Here is a 27000-nt window from a genome sequence, read left to right as displayed (position 1 = left end):
TTCAACTCAAGGACGCCCAGAAGGTATACAGGCTACATTAATTCGCTCGCATACTTAGGGCACCACATGCGCTTTTTTAGACTATGTACCTATCTGTGTACGTTTGTATCTATGCGCCTATATTTGTTTCTGTATTTCTATCTAACCGTTCTCCCGTCTACCAGCGTCACTGGTTAGTCAGTGGGGGAATGGGTAGCGCATCGGTCTGCTGTGGTGTGGTAACAGGGTTCGAAAGCAACGACCAGACCAACTTGGGTCACTCAGTATGTGTAAATGTGTACATACGTACCGCTCTTAAACGAACCTCTTTCATTCCGACATAAGTCACTATGGATGCCGCACTAGGCAAGCACTGAATCAAACCGTAAAAGAGGTAATGAATGGAGCCGAAACTATGCTGGCTTCAGAAGCAGCAATTGAAGTGAAGACCAAGGCAGCCACTAAGTAAGCTCTCCTAAGCAACGAAGGACCAAAGTAAGAAATGACAAAGAATGAAACAGTTCAATTCAAGAGAGAAGATAGAATTCGCGGAATTGTAAAAACTAATCAAAAAGAAGAAAATAATGGATGTTCTAAATTATATCGTAAGAAAGACTCAGGAAGCAGTGATAAATAGACGCAGCATGAAATCAGTGAGAAAGAAACTTGGCATAGGAGAAGCCAAGGTTTATTTATTTATTTAGTTACACATACTGCTGCCCGATTGGGCTATCGCAGGAGTGGGTTTATACACTGCATTAAACAAAACAGTCCCAAAACATTATTCTGCACAAATCGACTTCGACACCGTAGGAATCAGGATAACTTCAAAAGAAATGATACAACGAATAATAATAAGGACAGCATGCATCACGTTCACTTATACTAAAATTCCTGTAAAACAATGACCTAGCTTCACCTGGTAGTAAGTTACATTTTTCAATTGTACGAGGGAAGAAGCTATACTTAAATAGGTGAGTACGCGGTTGAAATCGTGCAAGGTTTAATTTATGGCATTTCCTAGTAGGTTTCAATTTATCAGGAGACAGATAGTGGTCCTTTATTGAGTAGCGTGGGGTGTTAGGAGAATATGCAACAATTTAAAACATTCACGATCGCGCCCCTCTGACAGAGGTTGTAGACCTAGTGCAATAAGGTGAGATGAGGGTGAGACGTCCCAGTCATAACGGCAGTATATGAAACGGGTTGCTTTTCTTTTGAACTGTTCGTGTATGCTAATGCCACATACTTTATCAGGGTTCCAGTTGGGGTAAGCATACTTGAGAATGGGTCGGATGAGCAAGTTATTTGATAGCAATTTTGTTTCACGTGGAGCTGTTCGCAATGTACGTGTTAGATAGCCTATTTTCTTTAGTGCTGTATTGGATGTGTATTCGATATGCCTAGACCATGACATGTTGGGTGTGAAGATGAGGCCACCCAGTTCACATGACAGCAGAGGCTGCCTTCAGTACTACAGAAATTTCTATTGTACAACAGGATTTTTCTGTAGTAACTAGAGATTCCTGATGGAGTGACATACTTTTCTGATGTACAACAGATTTTTCTTGTTGTGACCACAGAAGCACACGCTGTCGTATGTCTGTTGTTACAACAGAAAGCTGAAGCCGTGCCACATATTTTTGTAGTACTACAGAAAAATTTGTCATCGCAACAGGCACCCTGTCGTCACAACAGAAATGTTCCTGAAGTAAGCCGGCAAACTTCTGTAGTGCTACAGAGAGCTGCTCAAATACTACAGAAACGTATTGTGGCAACAGGCCCCCAATTGTCACAACATAAGTGTTCCTGAAGTAATGCGATCAACTTCTGGTGTACTACATTGTACGAAAGAAACCTATCGTTGCAACAGGCCCCCAATTGTCATAACAGAAGTGTTCCTGAAGTAATGCGACAAACCTCTGCTGTACTACAGAGAACTGTTGTTGTACGAAAGAAACCCTATCGCCGCAACATGTACCCGATGATGACAACAAAAGTGCACTGAAATTATGCGGTGGGACAAGCTTCTTTAATGCACGATACTTGTATTCGGACATCCGTTCAAGGGAAGCGCCATTAAACGAATTGAGAAACAAAGAAACAGATGTGCGCGTACTAAATGTGAAAGTCACTGTTTTTTAAAAAAAATTATATTCATTTGCGATTTGTCGCACCACCTGCAAAATTGTGTAAACGAATGGTTAACTGTTAATTCATACCTACTTGAAAAACACATGAAACTTTCAGTCCGTCGTATTTTGGGACGTTGTTTCTGTCATTTTGTTGTCTGTAGTGTGACGTCCTGTAGTCGAAAGTTATGTACTTCTTGATCAATATTTAATTAAAAATTGACACAGACCTCTTTAAGAATATGTAAATTTATTATTACAAAAAACAAGAAAAATAATAAAAATTGCCGCCCGGGATTCTAACTTCGGACATGAGGATCCCGAGCCCAGCGTCTTACCACTGCAGCACGTCGAACATGTCTCTCGCACATTTTGGCTATGTCAACAGTAAGAATGGCTGTCTGCGTTGCTGTTTACATTTGCATTTTAAAAGCCAAGATGCGCTTTCACTGCACCGTGTCAACTGCCACATCTCAAGGAGAGCAAAAGTGTTGTTACCATCGACAGGTAGATCGTGGAGTGCTAGAACATAGATTTTGCTGTACGATGTGTATATTGAATAAGAAATTTAGAAATAGACAAGGGGGACTGTTAGGGTTGTGATTGCCAATTTCGACATTTGTCTCTTGCTCTTTCCACTTTTGAGCGCGCGTGTAATTCGTGCTTAAAATGCAAAATAGCTGCATAAACACTCGTGGATGAGTCTTCATTTTGACAGCATACCGGCTTCTCACAGCAGCGCTGTACCAGAATAATGAGACCCGAGCGAGACAGCATATCACGCAACTTTGTGGAACAACCTAAAGCTTCTTCTTCGCTTCGCAGAAGCTTGTGCAATACTTCTGGGAAATAACTAATGTGCCAGTGTAACCCCACATGTAAGTCTACAGGCCTGTGTGCCACATCTTACCAAATAAAACAAAACGGATACGCAGCCACTCCCGCAGATGGTATGATTTTGATCAGTGGCCGATTTTAAGGAGGCCGGTAGGGCGTTGTTGCTGCCGCGTCGTCAAGGCACAATTATAACCATTGGCCACGTCGAGTTTAATACCGGTGTCGGTGCTATCAGCATTGCCGGCTTCAGAGAAGCACGATTGAATACCGCGCAAGAGAAAAGTACAGTGTTCAGCACCGATGCGAAACTGGCATACAATTTTAAAGTGCCGCGACGGAAAGTGCTTCTGTTGCGACTTCAGAACTCTTGGCCGTCGCGACCGAATGTTTCTGTTGTGACGTCAGAATTGCTGTCGTAACGTCAGAGTCGCTGTCACGATAGAAAGCTGTTGGTCTGACTTCAGAACTGTGTTGTCGTGACAGAACGTTTCTATTTCGGCATGAGAACTCTTCGTCGTCCGGACAGCATCTTTCTGTTGCGACGTTACAATTTCTGTCGCAACGTCACAACCGCTGTCACGATAGAAAGCTGTTGTCGCGACTTCAGAACTCTTGTTGTCACGACAGAACGTTTCTGTTGCGGCTTCAGAACTCTTGGTCTTGGCGACAGAATGCTTCTGTTGCGACATCAGAATTTCTGTAATAACGTCAGAAACGTCTGTGGCAACTACAGAAAGGTCAGGAACTTCTGTCGTACAAAAGAAATTTGTGTAGTCGCGACAGAAAGTTTTGTAGTTGCGACAGGAATTTCTGTTTTCTTCAACTGGGCACTACGGAAGCTTGTCGGATCGCATAATTTCTGTGCACTTCCATTGTCATTATTGGGTACATGTTGCGACGATAGGTTTCTGTCATACAACAACATATCTGTATTACTACAGAAGTGTGTCGCATTACTTCAGGAACACTTCTGTTGTGACAAATGGGGGCGTGTTGCCTCAATAGGTTTCTGTAGTATCTCAACAGCTGTGTGTAGCACTGCAGAAGATTGTCGGGTTACTTCAGGAACATTTCTGTTGAGACATCAGGGTGCCTGTTGTGATGACAAATTTTTATGTAGTACTAAAAGAATCTGTCGTAGAGCTTCAGTTTTCTGTTGCAGCAACAGACATACGACAGAGTGTGCTTCTGTAGTCACAACAAGAAATGACTGTTCTACATGAGAAAAGTCTGTCGCTTCATCGGGAATCTGTAGTTACTACAGAAAAATCCTGTTGTACAACAGAAATTTTCGTAGTGTGGAAGGCAACCTCTGTTGTCATTTTCAACTGGGATGTTACAACAGTCGCGGTGCTTAAGTTACATAGCACACAGTCTTCAGCATGAAGGTGGATTTTTTCGGAGATATGATTTGTCAAATCATTCATATACAACAAGAACAAAACTGGCCCCAGTACTGAACCCTGGGTAACTCCAGACGTCACATTTACTACAGAAGAGCTTGACGAAATAAACGAAACTTAGTTGGAAGCGTTATGTAAAAACCTATCGATCTAGTCAACTAAGCAAGGGGTTTTAAGTGTAGCGCGAAGCTTTTAGATAAGTTTTTAGTGTGTTACAGTATCGAATGCCTCAGACAAAATCTTTCAAAATGGCATTTATTTGATTTGCAGTGTCGAGAGCATGTTGAATGCCATGCGATAATTCTCAGAACTGAGATATTGTGTTAAACCTGCGGCCAAAAAAACAGTGGGAATCACTCAAAATGTTATTATTTTCAAGAAATTCCATATTATGTTTAAAAGTTATATGTTCAAGAAGTTTACCTGATTGAGACGTTAATTAAAGCGAAAAATAGTTTAATGGTGACTGTTTGTTGCCGGATTTATACAAGGTAAGCATTCATGCCAATTTTCAAACTAAATGGACTGTCTAAGTAAAGAGTTTTTAAACATTAGAGCCAAATATTGAGTACCCCAACACAATATTTAACAAGAAAAGCTTTGGTAATGCCACCAGGGCCACAGGAGTTTTGTAGTTCCTGAGCCGAAAATTAAATTCAAAACATCTTCGTGACTCGGTAATATCACCAATTGAATAATGTAATGCATGAATGAAGGTAGGTAAGTCGAACTTTTCAGTTGTGAATACCAATTGAAAATATTCGTTCAATTCGTTAGTGATAGTTATTGGATCATTAGAAGGGACATAATTTATAACAACTGAATTTTCGGAGGCTGAGCTGGGTAAGATTGAAGCCCAAAATTTTGCACGATTACTTCTCATTAGGTCTTGTATTGTAACCCTGAAGTAGACATCATTTGATGAATTATTTGAAGGCGAAGTTCCACCTTGGCTACGACAAATTTGACTATTTTAAGGGGATCACAGTTTCGTTTTAAATGCCTTAACCTTGTAACACGACGCGACAGGTGAAGTGTCTCACGCGAAATCCAGAGAAGATTCGTTTTTTTTTCTTTTTGTAGGAACTAACCGTTGGATACAGCTTGGCCCAATATTTTCAGAATAAGCCACTAAGAAGTTTACATCACTGGATGTGTTGACTGAAAGATAAGTAGGTTAGTATAGTAAGCTATAGTAAAAGCAGTGGAGGAATTATATACTGACCTGTACAATACCCAGAGCAGAAAAGATACCTCTATTGAAAGTAAAAATGAACGGGTTACACGAGCTCCTTCTACATCTTGCGATGAAGTTAGCAGGGCCTTCGAAGACATGAAACAAAGAAAGGCGGCAGGAGAAGATGCCATAACAGTGGATTTCATTAAAGATGGGGGAGACATCATGCTTGAAAAGCTTGCGGCCCTTCTTACGAAATCTCTCATTATTTTAAGGAACTTTAAAGTGGAAGAATTTCATTACTATACTAACCCACAAAAACAGAGACGGTAAAGAATTCAATATAATAGGCTTACTTTAAGTATTGTATAAACATTCACCAAGTAGTTTCTAATAAAATAAGAGCAACAATTTACCGCACATAACCAAGGGAACAGGCTGGCTTCAGGAAAGGATGCTGTACAATGCATCGCATTCATCTAATCCATCAGGTAATCGAGAAATCTACAGAATACAAACAGCCTCTTTACATGGCTTTTATATATTATGAAAAAGAATTTCATTCAGTACAGATACCACCAGTAATAGAGGCATGACGTAATCAAGGAGTACAGGAGACTTACGTAAATATCTTCGAAAATATCTACAAAGATTTCACAACTACCTTAATTGTCCACAAGAAAAGTAGGAAGATACCTATATATAAAGGGGTTAGAAAAGGAGACACAATCTCTCCTATGCTATTCGCTGCGTGCTTGGAAGAAGTATTCAAGCTACTAAATTCGGTAGGCTTAGGAGTAAGTCTCTATGGCGAATATCTCAGCAACCATCGGTTTTCAGATGGCATTGTCCTGTTCAGCAACACTGAGGGTGAGTTACGACAAATGATTGAGGACCGTAGCAGAGAGAGTGTAACAGTTGGGTTGAATAATAATATGTAGAAAACAAAGATAACGATACATAGCCTGGCAAAGGAAGAAGCGTTCAAGATCGCCAGTCAGCACCTAGAGTCCCCGCAGGGGCGTCTGCGGTAGCAGGCGTTCGGTGCGTTGTGACACCACGTACCCGAGAACACGAGGGATGAACCCTCGAGCGTTTGACCGTGCGTTGCTTAGCCGTGTTCATTGAAAAGGGTATCCTGGGGGTTGCACCGATGCTCTGTGTCAAGGCCTTTGAGGCCCCTCGGCGGAGGCAAGAGACCCCTTTGGCCTCGGCTTTACGTAGACGGCACCCCCGGATTGACCCACCCAGGGGAAAATCGGTAGTTGCCTTTTCGTGTCTCTCTCTCTCCCTCTAGCCTTCGTCTTTCTCTCACTTTCCATCTTTACTGTCTTCTCCTGGCTTCCATTTACTGGGAATTTTTCCAGGCGCCAAGGGTTAATCCTGTCTGAATAGCCAACCTAGGTTATTTCAAATTTGGTTATTGAGATAACGTACAGCTGGCACTTACAGGACCTGTTTTTACAGACCCCGTAGCATCCCCTTGTAGGGCTGCACGATGGGTGGCAGGCGTCATTGCCGAAAATTTTATTCTTCTATGGCAAGTTCTTCCCCCCCCCCCCTTATCTCCCTCAGAACAGAGTGCACACCGAAGATGTATTCCAGTTGTTTGGACGTCAAAGACACTACTTCTCACGATTTCACGTCATTCACTCGGAAAGATCAGATAAGCATGTACGAACGATCTCCCCATTTCTAATTTCGAAGTCTTTAACTGACGCTCTTGGTGCAGGCTACAAGGCATCAAGGATGGCCAGTGGTAGTCTCCTCTTAGCGCTCCATGATCTGAAACTATTCGAAAAGTTACCCAGTATAGTATCATTTGGGGACGTTCAAGTGACAGCAACTACGCACCGAACTATGAACACTATCAGCGTCGTTGTCTCAGACGATGTTTTGCTTCAACTAACAGAGGCAGAGCTCCTGGAGGGCTTCAGTGAGCAGAATGTTGTCAATGGGAAAAGAATAAAGATGAGGCGGGATGGTAAGGAAATCGAGCTCAAACACCTAATACTCACCTTCAATTCAAGTCTCCTGGCCGAGTCCATAGAGGCCGAGTTCATCAAGCTCCGTGTTAGGCCATACGTGGCAAATCTGCTCCGATGTTTCAAATGCCTGCGTTTCGGCCACATTCGCAGAGCTGCCGAGGCCGCCAAACTTGTGCGAAATGCCGTCACGATGAAGATACCTCTGAAGCTTGCGAGAACGCTCTCCGCTGTGTAAACTGTGATGGAAAGCACGTCGCATACTCGCGGTCGTGCCCATCAAGGAAAAAATAAAAATAAATTGTAACAATCAAAGTAAAAGACAATATATCATTCAAGGAGGCACGCAGGCGGGTTTCATACCTGCCCATGAACACCCTTGCCGATTTGACGCATCAGGGGGCAGCGACACAACGGCATCAGGGGGCTGTCCGACCCACAAGCAGTGAGTCGTTATTTACGCCATCTGCCCCCGCGGCGGTTGCAGCTAGCGCTGCTCCGCCGACCCAGCAGAAGGGGCCATCCACCTCCAGGCAGGTGGCCTCAAAGTCTCGTCCAACGTGCTGAGGCCTTCACGTAAAACAAAGCACTCGGAAGAACACGTGTCAGCGCCTCGCAAGAGGCGATGGACACAGCGACTCGCCAGACAGCGCCGCCAGCGCCTAAGGAGCGGCGAGCCTCGTTCGATTGCTCCAAAAAAAAAGACAAAACCCGCATCATGGTGCCTCCAAAGGACCCGTGAAATAACCTCAGTCACCTAAACACACAGCACCAAACAGATTTCTCATAATTAAAACACAAATGCTGCAGTGGAATGAACGAGGATTTCTACATAACCTCGTTGACATTAGAGAACTACTACACAAACACCACCCCGAGTTGCTCTGTGTGCAAGAGACACATCTCAAACCTACTAACACATTTATCTTCGAAACTACACCATCTTCCGGAATGAACGTCACGAGGCTAATGCCTTCGGTGGTGTAGCAATAGCAGCCGACAAGGCGGTAGCTTGACGACACGTCGCACTTCGGACACCCATTGAGGCAGTGTCAGTTCGGGCCATTGTTTTTAATAAACTAGCAACTGTGTGTTCAATTTATATACCGCCTAATCATCATCGCAAAAAAAAGAGTATTTTATAACCTCATTGATCAGCTTCCCGAGCCTTGCATACTCGTGGGAGATTTCAACGCTGTAACACGATAAGGGGAGACTCAGGATGCGACGAGAGTGGTCGACTCATTGAGAACTTTATCTTTTCCTCAGGAACATGTAAAATTAATAAGAACGAACGAACGCACTGCAGTGTGACACATAGCATGTACTCATCCATAGACTTAACTATAGTTTCGAGTTTACTAATTCTGTATCTTGAGTGGACGGTTCTGAAGAACCGCTTTGGGAGCGATCACGTTCGTGTTATTTTAGACCTAACAAAACAGGTTAGATGCTCTCCACATTTCCCGCGATGGAACGAGAATTAAGCCAACTGGGAACTGTTCTGAGAAGTAACGTATTTAGGCGGAGATAACATTGGTGGCTTTGATGTTGACGATGTTGTGGCATATCTAACAGGCTTCATTATTGACACTGCAACTGAATGTATCAAGCAAACTAACGGACTGGCAAGTAAACGTCGCATCCCATGGTGGAACGACGAATGTCGGAAAGCACGACAAAATCAAAATAAATCTTGGAGATTACTTCGAAATCGTCCAAGGGCTGAAAACCTTAATAATTTCAAACAAGCCAGGTCACAACGCCGGGGAAGAGGTCGACGTGCAAAGAGAAAAAGTTTGGATACGTACATCTTCACTATAAATTTGTACACTGATGAAACAAAAGTATGAAAAAGGGTAAATAAGTTAATAGGTCCGTAGTCACATCCCCTACCATTAGTAAGTAGCCAATGTGATAGCTTGGAAATCAGGCGGATTGTCTAGGCGTAAACTTTCAATATATCTCGAGTGCATCGCACTATACAGATACATTTCTCAGACTCAAAGAACGTGAAGAGCGACATCCCCTAAACTGGAAAGGTTCATCGAGTGGTAATGACAATTGTCCAAATACTTTGGCGGAACTTAAGGCGTCTCTCGTTTCATGCAACAACTCCGCACCGGGTGGCGATCGTATCATTTACGAAATCATTAGGCACCTACACCCTGAAACACTGGAAACACTCCTATCTCTTTTCAATACCATGTGTGCTGTGGGGTATATTCTATCGTCCTGGAAAGAAGCTGCAGTCATCCTCGTACTTAAACATGGGAAGGACCCGGCCTTAGCCAACAGCTACAGCCGATATCGCTAACAAGCTGTTTTCCGCAAAATTTTGAAAAAATGGTAAACCGGCGCTTAATGTGCTTCCTAGAAAGTAACGACAAGCTGAACCCTTTCAACGTGGTTTCCAAAAGGGAAGGTCGACAATAGACCACCTTGTCTGCCTTGAGGCAAACATTAGAGCTGCATTCATTCATAAGCAATTTTTACTTTCAATATTTCTAGACCTAGATAAAGCGTACGACACGACATAGCGATTCGGGATCCTCCACGATCTTTCCGCGATGAGCCTAAAAGGTGGCAATGCTTTATCTAAATCATTCACCCAAGAAACTGGTGTTCCGCAAGGGGGCGTACTTAGTTGAATACTATTTATTGTAAAAAGGAACAGCCTGCACATAGTCTTTCCGCGCGCAATGTTTTATTCGATTTAAGTCGATGGTGTACAAGTAAGTATCAAATCATGCAATATTGCTGTCTGCGAACAACTGTAGCTTGGGATAAACAAATTGTCAAAATGGGCGGATGAGAAGGGTTTCAAAGTAAACACCCAGAAAGGTAGCGTGTACTCTGCTCAAACAAGAACGGGGTAGCACCAATGCCTAGTATAACGATCAAGGGAGACCAACTCTATGTGATCAGCCAACACAAATTCCTGGGAATCACTTTAGACTCAAAGCTAACGTTTATTCCCCATTTTCAAAATCTCAAAATAAAATATCTTAAAACAATGAACCTTCTCAAGCTTCTGTCACGCACTACATGGGGTAGCAATCGAAACGGCCTTCTGAACTTATATAATAGTCTTGTCCGCTCTCGCCTTGATTACGGAGCAATTATTTTCAATTCCGCAACACCTTCTGCTTTGAAAATTCTAGACCCCGTCCACCATCTGGGTACGCGTCTCGCGACCGGTGCTTTCAGGACAAGTCCAATCCAGAGCCTTTAGGTAAAGTCAAATCAGTGGTCACTTCATGTGCAGCTGTCAAATAGCAGTTTCACATATTTTCTCAGAGTACAAGCGAACACTGAACATCCTTGTTACCCAACCATAAACGATATCAGCGCTCCTACGCTCTTCCATAACAGACCTGCAGTGAGTAAGCCATTTGCTTTGCGTGTGAGGAATCTCAATGAAGAAATGAGTGTTCCAGTTCTTGAATATTGTCCTATGTCTCAAGCGAGAATGTTACCGCCATGGAAGTGGCAGCTCATACACGGTTATATGTCATTTGTTGATGTCACGAAGCATGCGCCAGAGGCACACATCAAAATTCAACCCTTGCACCGAGTTTTTAACAGACGCTTCCAAGTCACATACAGGGGTTTCTCACGTAGCCATATGCCCATCTTTCTCGGAATCCGGCACACTGCATCGGGAAACAAGTATACTTACGGCCGAAGCTCATGGACTATTGTCGGTAGTAAAGCATATATTGAAATCAAAGCTTCGAAAAACAGTCATATTTACAGACTCCCGAAACGTCGTAAAATCCCTGAAGTCACTGTATAGACACAAAAACCCTGTACTTATTGAGCTCTATTCCGTTCTGTGTAGTACGTACATATCAAACCAGGACATCAGTATATGCCGGATATCTGGCTAGAGGCATCGAGGTTAACGTTCTAGCAGACGAAATGGCCACATCAATTACATCACAAGCTACTCTTACCGCTACAGTCCCTGCAACAGATCTGAGGCCTCTCTCACGAAGGAAACTGCGGAACCACTGGCAAAGTTTGTGGGACGCGGAAACAAATAAGCTGCACCTAATCAAACCACAGTTAGGTTTCTGGCACTCAGATGTCCTATTCTGGCGTCTCAGAATAGGGCACAGATTTGGCACCCATAATTTTTTTTTTACTTACTGGTAATGAAACTCCAAGCTGTGGTAGATGCGGAGAAAGGCTGACCGTCCTCCACGTCCTGCTGGAATGTCGGGAAGCCGAAGCTGAGAGAAAGAAACACTTTCCTCTGGCATACCACTATTGTGTCCGACTTCACCCGGCTATGTTTCTTGGCAAAGAATCACTTTTTAACACAAAAACAGTCCTTTGTTTCTTGCTGTCCTGCATGTTATTAGTCCCATACATTTGTAGCGCTTCCTCTCTTGAGAGGATGCCGCTGCAGTAGCAGCGTTGTATAGCACATGCCTCCAGGCCCTTTTGTCTCAAGGGTTCTAACGAGGCAGTGGTGCTCTATTAAATTTTAGCATCTCACATATTCTGTATATCGTATCATTCTTTCGCCATCACATGAATGCTCATAGTACACGTCATGTGTCATCGCCATAACCTTATTACACATAGACTTCACGCACTTTAGAGCCACCATTTAAGGCCCCCTTTACAGCCACGTCACATCAACATCATAGAACTCATAACTACACTGCGAACTCTTTACCATGGGCATGACGCTCTTTGGCCATACCTGGCCCTTGCGTCATTAAACGTCAAACATTCATTCATTCAGCCTCTAAAGTCTGCGAAGGAATACGTTTACCTAGGTGAATTACTCACAGGGCACCTTGGTCATGAGAAGGAAACTTGCAGAAGAATAAAATAGGCTTGTAGCTCATACGGCAGACGTACTCAGAACCTTACTGGAAGTTTATCATTATCACTAAAAAGAAAGGTGTACAATCAGTGCATACTGGTGATGCTAATATATGGGGCAGTAACTTGGAGACTGACAAGCTCAACAGCAAGTTAGGAACTGCCCAAAAGGAGATGGAACGAAGAATGTTAGGCCTAAAGTTAAGAGACAAGTCGAGAGCGGTTTCGATCAGAGAGCAAACAGGATTAGTAGATACTCTGATTGACAATGAGAGAAAGAAATGGAGCTGGGCAGGTCATCTAATGCGTAGGTTAGACAACCGGTGGTCCATTAGGGTTACAGAATGGGTGCTAATAGAAGTGAAACGCAGTCGAGGACGGCAAAGGACTAGGTGGGGTGATGAAATTAAGAAATTCCCGGGCGCAAGTTGGAATTGGTTGGCGTAGAACTGGGGTAATTAGAGATCGCAGGGAGAGGCCTTCTTCCTGAAGTGGACTTAAAAGAGGTTTTGATGATGATGATGATGATGATGATGATGATGATGATGATGATGATGATGATGGCGGCGAAACTGCTTGAATTGCATGTAGATGTCTGATGTGGCGAGCTAAGCATTGGAGTCACAGCCCAGCGTGCTATGACTCTTGAGGTTACGGTCAACGATCATGCCATGACTCTTGTGGTTACGGTGGCCATACTCGCGACTCTTGCGACGGCATGAATGCTCTCAACACGGGTTTACTGCCTGACATCTAGAACAGGCAGTTTAGAACAGAATGGTGTGTCGGCTTACATACGCTCAACGCAAGCACTTTTGCAGCATGATGCGGTGCGCGTCCCTTCATGCCAGAGTTTAATGAACGTGAATGCAAACATAGGAAGGCTTTCTAAGACAGGGTGCCGTCCGCGGCCTCTTGCCAAACACATGCAAGCCAACACAATCTATTAGTCACTATGCTGTCATTTCTATCCAAGGAGGTCATATACATAAAGGTCTTCACTGGCAGTCCCAGCCGCCGCCTAGGAGAGAGTGAGGCTGCCGGCGCCATACCGCTACCATGAAAAGGAGTTCGCGCCTCCAGCACGGGTGACCGTGGTACACGCGCAGCGCTCCCGGCATTTGCGGTTCCACGACGAAAAATAAAATTCAACGGCTTTAGGACTTATATCCGTCAGGGCATGTCTGTCGCTGATGTGAAAAAAAAACACACCTGCAACGATTGATTCCTGAATGCTTTGAGGACGGTATCGGTGAGTCGCTTCGCCAATCGGTCTTCGTTGCTTGGTTATAATATGAACGGTCTCACCATACAAAATAAGCTTGTTCGATGTGGGTGCTTAATGAACATTCACCGCTGTTTACTCACTAATTGCCGTGAAAAGTTACCAGACACCTTGCATAAATATTCAATGCACTTACCATCCGTCAACGTTTGACTAAATTAGGCCACCACTATTTCAACTTCCGTGAGCGCTGTAGCGTGGTAGTTGACATGTGGAGAAACTCTACTAAATATATCGTATGCCTTGCAGGTAGTTCTAAAAAGTCATTCACATCACTCGAGGCCTTGCCCAAATGGCTATATTATATTGCTGTATTTACGCAAATATAACAGGAGATTTTCTCGAGGTTTCTGGCCCACAGAACGCACCTCATTGTTTATTCCGATGCATAACACAAATATAACGCGGCTTTCGTTTCTTTTCTTTTTATTGTCGCCTGCTCTCTGTGCTATATAATGGGATTACACCGCGTGTTACCTTGCCGAACGCGAGAGCAAAAAAAATCACTTCTTTCGAATTTTCCAATGAATTTCGCGCTTTTTTTTTTATAGCCAGGAGGGCTATAAAACGGCTTAGAAAAATGTTAAAAAGAAAACGTTTCAATACGAATGGAAATATGCATGAAGCCGAACAAGATTCCCGGCACAATGTAGCTTGCACTATAGATCTCATGTCTACCAGGTTTTCCACACTTTCTGCTCTGGTAAAAAATGAATCTGCGAATACATGTAGCATCGCCAACGGGACACAGGAAAGTCTGGCGTTCAAGTTGCGAAGATCGCACGGCTATTAAGTGCATTGATACATGTGGGAATTCTAGAGACAAATTGGAGCAATGGGACATTTCTTGTAAGCCTATAGGTATAGCGTAATAATTGGCGCGCTAAAATCAGCCTCTTGCTGGCTACCAACGTAATTGTTTCAAATCACATTATCATGTAATATTTCGAAAGATTTGGATATTTGCGTGTAAGTTTATTGTGTATGAGCAGTACAATATTGCTTCATTATATTGAAAATGTCATTACTGCTCGGACGAGAGTCTTCTCGTCCGAGAGTCTGTTTTCTCATTCAGCGCGTTGAAGTGCGAGTTTTTTTGGGCGGAAGAAATTTACAAGGAGCAACAAGCAGCACTACTTTCACCTTTGGAGCGTTCAACCTGCACTCGGCGCCACTAGTTTGCTTTCGGACACTCAGACACTGCACGCACACACCTAAATTCAATTACAAGAGATTCAGTTCGTTTCCTAGTCAGGCAGCTATACTAACAAAAGTTACTTGGCCCAAAAGAAAACCCATCGCTAAGTTTTGGAAAGCTGTTGGGAGAAATTCAGCGTTGCCCGATTGGTTGTTATCCACTTCTCGCGTTTCACTAGACTTTGACAACTCGAACGGGCGTTGGTTGACTGCTGTGTTAACAAGTCCGGGTCCTACCTGGGTCCCTGAGCACTGCAAGCATGAATAAGCACCAGTCATCAGACGCAGACGACCATATCACACGTATGAGCTTACCATAAAAAGAATGTTGTGACCCCGAATCACAAACTCATTTGTTTTTATCCAAGGCAGACTGACCAGTAAACCTGCCTGATTAATGATGACCAGCTAACTATGACGGACCAGCCTCGTTCTATCGGTACAGAATACCGTTTTTAGCCTCGGATAGCAAGACAGGCGTTACGGCCAACGTTTTGTGAGATGGTATATTTGTTATACAAAAACACAAGTCGCAGTGCGGAATCGTTTGTGAAGGTCAAAAAAAGTCGAGTATCATACCTGTACCAGTAGAGCAGTGCCGCGTAGCGAGCCTCAGAAAGGTACAAGCACCTTTCTGAGGCTCGCTACGTTCAGACACCTTGTGTGTTTTTTTTAACTTCCCGCTCGCTTGAAATGCTCTTTGTCTTTAAAGAGGCATCTGCTCTGGCTCGTGACGCCAGCCGAATGTTGGACTACACCGCGCAATGATATCAAAGGCGTTGTCGCTGGAATCCTTGAGACCGATCAAAATAAGGTAATCAGCAGCAAGGACCATTTTGGCTTCGACTAAACCCCTCGATTCGACGCCACGAACAAGGAACGCGCGAGCGCAGCACAAAGCGAAAAAGCCGCCGCGAACAATTTTGTTTATTTGTGCAGTGTTGCCAGCGCACGTAACGAATTCCGGAGTTTCAAATATTACTTGTTCCGTAGCTTCCTAGATTGCGCGCGCTGGCAGTTTGGGCTACTGCCGTCCCAATTGGTGCGCTTCCCACAAAAAAAGGAAAAAAAGGAAAGGAAAAGAAAAAAAAAACATAAATTTGGATGCGGTGCGCGCTGCCCACCGACCCGGATTAGCGCTCTTAGCCGAGGGCTCTGGCGCGCGCGGTGTTGGCCGTAAATGCGGACCGCGCGTGATCTCAACGTGCGCATTGCCTTAATTGTTGCACTGGATATACCCAGGCAATTTTAAGCTGTGCCTCGGAAATTACTGCTTCTCACTCATGTTGTACTCGGGCACCATTATTTTCTGTATCACTTCTCTGAAGGGTGTTATAAACGCGCAACTTTGTTTGCTAACCTCACCGGGTTTGTGACCGTGGGAGCTGCCGTGCTATGCTGTCACTGAATAGCTCAGCCAATCACAGCGGAGCTCGTGCAACGCGCTCCACTGCCTTCCTTGCAGCGCCACCAGATGGTGCTCTCCTTTTCGAAACGCAGGAGACTGTTTGAAAGTGCAGTTGTTTATTTGAAATTATGGTTACAATCAAGGCTCGATAGCAGCAAAACTTCAGGGGGACGCATCGCATTGTTCGCCCACGGGAAGACTACGAATGAAGCTGTGCAGAGTGATATGGCCTTGACAATTTTGAAATGAGGGCACCTCAGATTGATATACACATTGGAAAATGACCGAAGATTATTGAAGAAACTATGTGGTTTGCGAGAGTGTTCTGACATTTGTGCAGCAAGAGCAATCACTCACATTGGAGGGATAGAACTAGGAAGCTTACCAGCGAGTATGCGACTGGTATTGTGAGCAACGTGGCAGCAAAGAGCGTCAAGCGGAAAGTCAGAGAAGGTAAGACAAAGTCATGGGCTGCGGCGATGGAAGAGAAACCTGCTATGAGCAACTACTGAAGAGTGTAAAGCAAAATCAGGAGTCAAACAATGTATAACAACTGGAAGGGAAGCTCTTCACTTTTCGAAGCAAGATCGGGATGCCTTAGAACACGCACTTATCAAGCGAAGTACACCAAGGAAGAATAAGCATGTGCTTGCTGCGGTAAATCCAGAGAAGCCATAGAACATGCTTCAATCTAATGTGAAGATATGTTTCCAGTGATTGTTTTAGCCTCCTTGGCCCCCTTGAAACCTTTAGGTTCAGTGAGAGCAGTGGGAAAGCAGACATGTCCGCAATAGCGATCAATATAAGGCGATTGGATGTTTGGAGTCGGAAACGTCGGGAGACAACAAACAACGGAGACGTACAATAAACAAAATACCCAATAGAGTTTTAAACGGTGTGATGCTAAAATTTTTTGCACGTTTTTTTTTATTCTACAGATAGGTAGTAGATTAGGCAAAATACGAGCTTGGTGGCGCACCCCACCACCCCGTTTCAAAACGGACGCGCATAGCATCCATCAATCCCTCCATCCGCGGTGGTGACAGCGTCTGCTTAGCTGGCGGAAACACAGAATGCTCACTTTCGCACATCTCCGGCTGCACGATAATGCGGAAATGAGCGCTTCTTGCGTACCGAATGCATTCATATTGCGCTACATATGCATGTGCATGCTGCGTCTCAAACCATGATTTGGCCAAGGCGTCCTTCGCAGTTGCTGGTGGTCTGCAAATCCGCTAAACAAAAGTCTTGGTATATCTTGTGTGTGCCCTTGTTTGTGTGTTTGTTTGCGTGCGGACGTGCATGCGTGTACTCGTATTTCTACTCTTTAACCACTCAATGTTTCGCTGCATATAGATTGCGAATCGCTGCATCTGTTGCAATAATTGTCAACTGCATCATTATTTTTTAACTTGCCGGCGGCAATTAACGCAGCTCAATTTCTTCCTTGTAGTGACTAGATTAGGCAGCCAATATTTCTACGACAAAAAGATGCTCAATTCAATGGAGGCCATACTTATGCAAACTATTTTTTTGAACTGTTCACTTTACATTACACAATTCAGTCTCGAAATTCTAGCTACCGAGTTCGTAAAGCATATCCAATTGGCACGAATTGTCGCGACTACAGCAGTTTAGAGATATCAATTGTAAAATTTTCCGATGAAATGCAATGTCGTTGCATTTATTTTTGTGATTCAACACATCAATAAAGTGTCCTCTAAGAAACTAACTGGACTAACCTTGAATTCTTGCCGTAACTTTCACGGTGCATATTTCGAAACTGGTGCCATCCTTGCAATCCTTTCCAAATGGATAACCTACAAATTCACTAGGTACAATGCTCTGATTCAGATATGTGCCCCAGCGTAATTAGTTAAACCTAATTACTGTACTTATGTTATTATTCAGTCAACTACTTTAATCTCTCGTGGAAGTAATGACTGCGTCATGGAGTAAACTAGATGAAGTATTACAGTTGTGCTATTTGTGACCAGCAATTTTTAAATATTGATGCATTTAGAAAAAAAAACAATAAATCCTTATCGATTCGTTTTAGAAGAAAAAATTTATTTATTCACTCACGTAATAAAAGCAGAGTAACAAGGTATACAGAAGGAGGTACCAAAGCTCAAGGCTATAAGGAGACCTCCTTTTGTAGTATTTATGTTTCTTTTTAACAAATCATGTGTGGGTTCACACTTCATTCATTGTCTCTATACATGCAGCTTATCGCAGATAGCACAGTTTAATTGTTGTTGCCTTGTCCTAAATTGCTTGTTTTCTATTCGTTTCCATTTAAAGAGTAAATATTTCTATACCTACCCAACGAGGAAACCTGTACGTCCATCCGTCTGTCACCTAAGAGAAATCGCTACAAAAAAATTAATGCATCAAAGAAAATAAATTTGACAGTAAAAAAATTCCCCGACGATTACGATACCCCCTATTGGCGAAATTGACAGCTCTATAGATTGAGTACTTCCATTTCGCGTGTCAATACTTTGTATTATGATAATGATTACTTACACGGCTTATATTAGGAAGACAACATCGCGAGTAGTAAAGCCAGCTCGGACAATCTGTTTCGTGCGACACATTGCGAACGAAGCGAAGTGCGGTGTGACTGCCGCGCAAATCGTGAGATCGCAAGCGGTAGTGCGGGGTGATGCGTTGCCGTTGGGTAATGTGTTGGATGCACGGCAGCCGATGCCGGCCGACCTGCGCTCATGCGGCGTTTATTTCCTCTACTGATGACGTGCGCTACTCCGGCGCCGTATTAACGCGACAGCGTTAAGGAGCTCGTGTCGCAGAAAAGCCGGTGTCGTCGGCGTCGGCGGCCGTGAGCGATAAATCCCGGGAGGCACTTCATAAATAAAAAAAAAACAACTTGCATGGTGAGCTGGGTGCGAATCGAACCACGGTCTCCGGAGTGTGAGACGGAGACGCTACCACTCAGCCACGAGTTCTTTTTTTCCCGCTACTTCCTTTTATTTTCTTTTTTACATAGCAGGTACCATGCACTGAAGCGTTCTTTCTTTACAGCTTTTCTAACACACACACACACATACACAGAGAATTGCACGTCTAATAAGTATGCGTCTTTGCTGCAGGCGCTTCTGCCACCCCTTACATCACTTGCTAAACTCATCTTCGCCGCCCAGCAGCGAACTTGTATACGCAAAAGAATCACAAAACTGCTTCGACCCAGGTTTTGTGTTTTCTAGAGCTAGGACGTAATCAGTTCGTGATCTCCAAATTGCATACAAACCTAGCAATAACAGGGTTCGAACACTTGTTATTCTTGACATGTCAGAAACTTTTCGTTATCCCAATTTGGGTATATCTGCACGTCAAACACAATTCGTATGTTGTGCCAAAATAGTACAGCGTTTGTACAAAACAAAAATACGTGCTGCAACGATTCTGGATAGGGACAGAGCGGGCACTCCGTTGACCACGGCACGAAAAAACTGTTGTTACGAAGCCATGTTTTTACAGGTAGAACTTAGACAAGTAACCTAACAAAAGTCCTTAATCGCTGTGTTTACAGGATATTTTGGTAGACGCTTGAAAACGTCAGACTCCAGCTGGCTTCCAGCTCGAGACCAATATAGTGGTGGTGGGAATAGCATATCTATAGTGTTCCAGTGCAGACTGTTCCGTTTTACATTTTTTTAATACTCTTGAGAAAAACGCTGCTCGAAGAAGCGAGCTGCCTGCTCCGCCTCCCTGTAGAATTTTAGAGTGCGGGCTCGTGGGAATCCTTGGGCACTTTCGATCCATTCGCCTAAGTACCTCCCTCCTAATTGTTTCAAAGAATGACGTATAATAGGATGGGTTTGGTTTTTGAAAAAAAGGTACCTGTGTGAGTTCTACCTCTACGTTTACCAGCCCTAGGCCTCCTTTTGCTTTACTTAAGAATAAATTACTGCGCCTGATGCGCTCAAACCATGACTCCGAAATATAAGTTGCGCAAAATCTATGCACTCCATTCACCTGAGCCGGCAAACAGGGCATCACCTGCGCTGAGTACCATATAGCTGGAACGAACAGTGTTACACACAAAGGCTCTGTTCAAAAGCGGGACCGTTCTCCCGTGCCACTGTTGCACTTTTGCCGCGAGGGTACCACTTCGAATTGTATTTTGTCCATTCTGTAGGTTGGCAGTATCAAAACACACACCGAGGTAGCTGATGATTTCAGACGTCCACTTCACCTCTAGGAAGGTGGTTGGTTTTAGGTCTCAGGTACCTAGCCATGCGCCCGCGCACTATTCTCGATTCAATTTAGCACAAGAAACTTTACAAAAGTCCATGACATGCTTCACTCCTTGGCGGATTTCCTCTCTAGAGGCACCCACAAGCGTAAGGTCGTCGGCGTAGGCGAGGACTTTCAGAGTAGTGTCTGCGAAACGGAAGCCTGTTATGTCGCTGTCATTCAGAATTGTTCGGCAGAGGGGTTATGTCGATTCTGTCTACGGCGTTAATAGACATGCAGTACGCAAGTAACCCCAAAGTGCTCCCTTGTGGAACAGCGGCTGTAAGTTGCTTTCTTTTTGAAATGTGAAGCTTACTATATACTTCCTGTTTGCGATGTTCAAGGTACGAATATACCAGACCCGAAAATACCCCGCGCAAACCATATTGGCTAAACTTTTTGACTAATATAGCATATTTATTTTATGAAAAGCCTTCGAATAGTCTACGAATACGCCTCGTGTACAAATTTCACGCTCAATGGAGCCTAATATAGTTTCTGTAATAAAAGAGCGTCTTCCCTAGAAAACGTTTCCGGTAACCTAAGTGTGTGCGTGTTGCAATGTGACGTTTTTTTTAACAAAAAATCATCCGTTTGTTTTATAGTTATACAAACCTTTCGTAAACAAGGGGAGCTTGAATATTGGCGTGTAGTTGGATGTTCATGTCCAAATTTTTATTTAAAACAAATGCTTTATCCTTTTGTGAAAGCTCCGGGAAACTTTCAACAAAAATACAAGATATAAACCATGTTCTAATATAGGGGCTAATGTGTCTAAGACTTCTTTGGCTGGTTGCATTTGGCAGGGCATTGATATGAGAACCGTCATTGCTAAGCGATGCAAGGACGTTAATTATTTCATTTGCACTGGTTAGAGCATGAAAAGCAGTATAGTTCGAGGGTGCGGCCAGGTACCGCAAGCACTGTAGACTATGAATACTGGTGCTTGAAAGAGACGTAAAATAATCATTAAGGATATTACCTAAGCCAGCTCGGCAAATAATTGTTGGCCATCTGAAATGATTTCTGAAAATTGTCTTTTCCACTACTTTTGCAATATAAATATTCATTCAGTCTTTTCCATGTAAGAACCAGCTTTTTCATTATGTCTATGTCAAACAGGTTATCTAAATAACCCCTTCTTTCACAGCGCTCAAAGAAAGCACCGATGTACGAGACGTGATGGCTCAGTGCACAGTATTTGCTCGGCGAAATGCGCACTGTCGGTGGCACCGACAATGAAGCCAGAATTTCCGGCCCTTGAAAAATTAGATGTGTTTCCGACAACGTTCTGACTAATCGGCTTAGTTTTCGAAGCTCTACGAGCAAAATCGAATGCGGCGCCGGCAGCCGAAAGCATTGCCAAACAAACCAGGGCATTCAGGGACTGATATTCGTAAAGGCCCAGTGCATCGCGCGCTAGCATGGGTTGGCTGCCCTATTGCTGGCATAAAGTTAGGGTGCAACCAATAGAGTGGGCAGAGCTTGCGCCTTCCTCAGAAGGAAAAGCGCTCGCTCACCGCGCCGCTGTGTGCACGCTTTGCGGCAGCAGCTGAGCGTCACGCTATTGCTGGGCATGCTCGACGAGCCGAACTGTACTGGATGCAAATTTCCTGGGAGCCAGCCAACAAGGCGGCCGAAGCTCGCAAGGTGCAAATCGCCCAAATGCGTGATACGTATCGTGCCTGTTAGAAGCCGAATGACGTCGAGCAGCGTTTTGGCGCCCAAGCGGAATGTCATCTAACACAGATGCATGGCTTGGGATATTTCTGAATAATACAAGCATATATCCTAGATTACAGGATAGTCAAGACGACCTGATCGGCTTCGCTTAGCGTCGACACTTGGTTGACACATACCTCTTTCTTCTTCGATCTTTCTACCAGATTAAATATGCTCATAGGGCATTGGTCTGTTCGGGTGGTGATGTTCCGTGTCGTTTGTCACCATCGGGCACACAAGCTTTAATCTTAAGTCTTAAACTCGAAACAAATCTAGAATGTGTGCATCCAGATGGCACTCTTTGTTGTCGCGGGTAGCAAGAAGAGACCGTTGTTGTATTCTTCAGTCTTTCACTCGGAGTAGATGTGCTCATCCGGCATGATTGTGCTTCGACGACGATGTTCATAATTCAAGGAAACAACCAGGTACCCGTTTTTTTTTATAGTAGGTCACTCGCAAAAGATATGCCTAAATGGCATGTATATATTCGAGGGTAACGTTAAATTTCTTTTTAAGATGCATGTTCCTCAATTTTACTGTCTTTCACGCAAAACACGTATACTTATCGAGCATATATGTATTTGGAGTGTAATGTTCGGTGTCCCTGGAAGCAATTATGCTTCGCCGTTTTTTTTTCTATCTTTCAATTGAAGCCTTTACGCTTCTGGGGCATTAATTTGATGGGGGGAGGGTGATGCTCGCTGTTCATGGTAACAACCAGGTACCATGTGCCATTCTTGACTCGTTCAATCACAACCGATGTGTTTTATAGGCATGTTTGTCTTCGAATGCGAATGTTTGGTGTAGCTGGCTAAAACCATCGTTTTCGTTCTTCAAACATTCTGAAGGAACTGATATGTTTATTCGAAATGTATATGCCCACCCGGTAATGTTCGGTGTCCTTGCTTAAAACAAGGTTCCTCTGTTTTCTTTTTCAGTCTATTCAGTTGGGTTAGAGACGCTTATCAGGTATGTTTACGTTCCCGCGGTAGCGGTGGATACCTCTGGTAGCTATCAAGTACACGGGTTTTATTATTCAATGTATCAGTTGGTTGCGATCGGCTTTTTAGGCTTGTTTCCAATTTTTGCGGTTGCCGGCAACAACCAGATATCACGTTTTTTTTTTCTTAAATGTTTCACTCGGGACAGATACGCTTATGTGGCATGTTGTGTTTGCGCGGTAGTATTCGGCGCCCTTGGTAACAACCAGGTGCCTCGGTTATATTCTAAAGACTTTCACTTTGAACAGATATACTTATCTAGCAAGTATTTGTTCGAATAGTTAAGTTAGCCTTCCCTGGTGACAACCAGCCACCCCGGTTTTATTATTCAATCCTGCACTTTGAGCAAATAGGTTTATGCAGTATGTATAATTTGAATGGTAACGTCCGGTGTCTATGGTAACAACCAGGCACCTCGCTTCTATTATTCAATATTTCAATGAGAGCCGATGGGTTTCCTTGGAATCTGTGTGCTCGGCCAGTAATGTTCGGTGTCCTTGAAACAACCGGTTACTCTTGTTGAGTGTTTAATTTGGAACAAATCTCCTTACCTGGTGAGAATGCATTCAGATTGTAATTTTCAGTGTCTTCAGTAGCAACTAGGTACACCCGTCTTATTCTTCAAATTTCCAATTTGAACAAATACACTTAGCTGACGTGTGTGCTAGGATGGTGATGTTGTGTCCCTGGTAAGAAGCAGCTCCTCTTCATTTATTCTTTATTGTTTCGCTACTATCTGATGTCCCTATCGGCATATAAGTCTGTGTTTCATAACAATGCTTTGCCATGTGTACGGGATAGACACGCGGAATAGCAAAATGCCGTATTTTAACGCCCCGTATTGTTCCATTTTGCCACTACTTAATAGTTTGACATTTAGCATAACAATAAAAATATTTCTGACTAATTTTAACTAATTGGCTGCAACGGAATAAAACGTTGTCTAGAGTTTTCTCACGCGACTTTATAACATGGCTTTGATTACATTCCTCTACAATAATCCCTTTGTTTTAACTTGGAGCGTATTAGCAAAGACAACCCTATGTTATGCAGCATGATTCATCCTCCTACATTTCGTTCAGAAAGCATGTAGTGTCTTTAGGGCAAGCGGTTTACACGCAATTGTGAAATTTCCGTTTCTCTTATTTCGCGTGGTGCCCACTCGTAGTACATCATCAACGGGTGTTTTCTTTCCACCCAGAACGTGCTTAGCTACCACTTGATGGAGCGAATTCCGTGGAGCGAGCTGTTCACCAAGGTGGAGTACCTCCAGAAAAAGTTCCCCCTCGAATACGCCCTCGTCGGCGAGAACACCCTCCAGGACATCTTCTTGAACTTCGCCAAAGCACAAGAAGGTCACCCTCTTCCCGGCGATGCCGTTGGGATAGACGTTGGCTCAGCCTCCGACACACGTGCTCCTGTGACTTCTTCGGCAACTACGACAGCTACCATGTAAACCGAACTACGTCTTCTGCAAATTGCTTCACGCGCGAAGTAATAAAAGCCTTTGTAGCGTCAGATGCTTTGATTTCAGCGTTTATTCAATGCTTGCTTACTCTATATCACAGCCCAGCCTCAGTTTAATTTGCTCGTTCATCTATGCCAAAATCCGCTAAATACGACCTCCGATTCCGTTCTTCTAATTCTGTAAGATTTGTCTGCAGTACTATAAGTGTTCGATGAAGTTCAACACCATAATTTATAAAAACTTGAAAATGATGCACCATTTGTGCTCTTTCTCTGACATTCCTTGCTAGTGTATTTAGTTATGCCGATAAGAAATTCATAATTTTCACGGCGTCCTCAGGCGCTTTTTAGCGTATGACAAATCCTCTCTAATATCCAGCTGGCTGTGTGTAAGCATTTAGAGCATTTCAAAAGGGAAAGGAACCTTACTCACTTCCACATAAGCGCAAGGTAACAACTTGCACACATGAAAACACTCGTACGCTCAGGCAAGGAAACTCCTTGGGCACGGCATAAAAAAAATTCTTGCGTCGCTGCGTTGTGAGTATGCTCAGCTAAACAGGAAGAAAAATGCCGGACGAATGGTTTACGCCCCGCTTGCGTTTTTGCCGGGCGCACTGAAGAACCCAGAATAAAGTGGCTCTTTTACAACTGTGGGATTTGCGGATGTCACGCATGTGTTGCCCATCTGTTGTCGAAGAGCGGGAGTCAAGTTGTCTGCAAGGGGGTTTGACCTATCGCTTGTTCCAAAGGTATGGGAAAAGTTACTATGAGTCGGCGCTTTCCAAGAAACAGCCACACTCGCCAGCAAAGCTACCTGGTACAAGAATGTCGGGCGCATGATTTACTCTATATACGAGTTCTGTGTGTATATATATATATATATATATATATATATATATATATATATATATATATATATATATATATATATATATAGGGTGCAGCGGTGGCGTAGGGGAAGAGCATCCGCCTCGCGTGCAAGGGAACCGGGGCTCAAACCGGTGCCGCGCAATTTTCCACCAGATAAAAAAAAATACGCGTGTTGATAAAATTGCATAAACAGGACTGCAGTGCGGCCTGTTCCCGGTGATGAGAACCGGTAACGCACCCCATTACCAGAGCAGGATTGGCCGCTCTGGTGCAATACTTGGCCACAACCTCATATGTGAATACAACAATCAAACCCCGGCCCTCAGTCCCCAGCAGCTGCGAAGAAACTGACCACGGCGGCGGTCAGACCTGTGACGCAGTAGAAGGCACTAAGAATCCCTGGGCTGGGTCCGGACAGGCCGTCATTGGAATCTGAACCAGGCAACGCTTAACGCTAGAACGTTATCTATTGACGCGAGTCTAGTAGTGCTGTTGGAGGAATTAGCTGGCAGCAAATGGGATAGAATAGCGCTCAGTGACGTTAGGAGGAGAAAAGAAGCATATACGGTGCGACAAAGCGGGCACTTTCTTTGCTACCAGGGCTCAGCAGAGAGACGAGAACTAGGAGTCAGATTCCTGTCTAATAAGGATAATAGCCGGTGACATAAAGAAATTTTATAGCATTAACGAGAGCGTGGTAGGTTTTAATGTGAAAATAATAGGTAAAATTGAAGGTCGTACAGGTCAACCCCCCTAAATCCAGTCATGATGACCAGGACGTCGAACGCTTCTATGAAGACGCGGAATCGGCGATGGGTAAACTAAAAACAAAATACACTATACTGATGGGCGACCTCAATGTCAGGGTAGACAAGAAGCAGGCTGGAGACAAGTCAGTGGGTGAATATGGCATAGGTTCTATGAATAGCAGGGGAAACTCATTAGTAGAATTTGCAGAACGGAATAATAAGAGGATACAGAATACCTTCTTCCGCAAGCGGGATAGCCGAAAATGGACGTGGAGGAGCCCGAATGGCGAGACTAGAAATGAAATAGACCTCATACTCTGCGCTAACCATGGCATCATATATATACAAAATATGGACGTGCTCGGCAAGTGGCGCTGCAGTGACCATAGGCGAGTAGGAACTCGAATTAGCCTAGACTTGCGGAAGGTAGGAATAAACTACTACACAAGAAGCCGATCAATGAGTTAGCGTAAGAGGGAAAATAGAGGAATTCCGCATCAAGCTACAGAAAATGTATTCGGCTTTAACTGAGGATGAGGACCTTAGTGTTGTAGCAATGAAAGACAATCTTATGGGCATCACTAAGGAGTGCGTAATAGAAGTCAGTGGTAACGCCGTTAGACAGAAAACCAGTAAGCTATCGCAGGAGACGAAAGATCTGATCAAGAAAAGCCAATGTATGA

General features: G+C 43.8%; 1 long non-coding RNA gene across 1 annotated transcript in view; it reads left to right on the top strand.

Annotated features, from left to right (window-relative positions):
- Positions 1 to 24746, top strand: part of LOC142591264 (uncharacterized) — a 52894-nt gene extending 28148 nt beyond the window's left edge. Inside the window, exon 2 of the long non-coding RNA XR_012830423.1 lies at positions 24430 to 24746. This is a non-coding gene — a long non-coding RNA (uncharacterized LOC142591264). The remainder of the gene's footprint in view (positions 1 to 24429) is intronic.
- The last annotated feature ends 2254 nt before the right edge of the window (positions 24747 to 27000 follow it).

The sequence above is a fragment of the Dermacentor variabilis genome, chromosome 8 (assembly GCF_050947875.1).
Source record: "Dermacentor variabilis isolate Ectoservices chromosome 8, ASM5094787v1, whole genome shotgun sequence".
Lineage (NCBI taxonomy): Eukaryota > Metazoa > Arthropoda > Arachnida > Ixodida > Ixodidae > Dermacentor > Dermacentor variabilis.
This window is presented reverse-complemented; position numbering and strand designations above follow the sequence as displayed.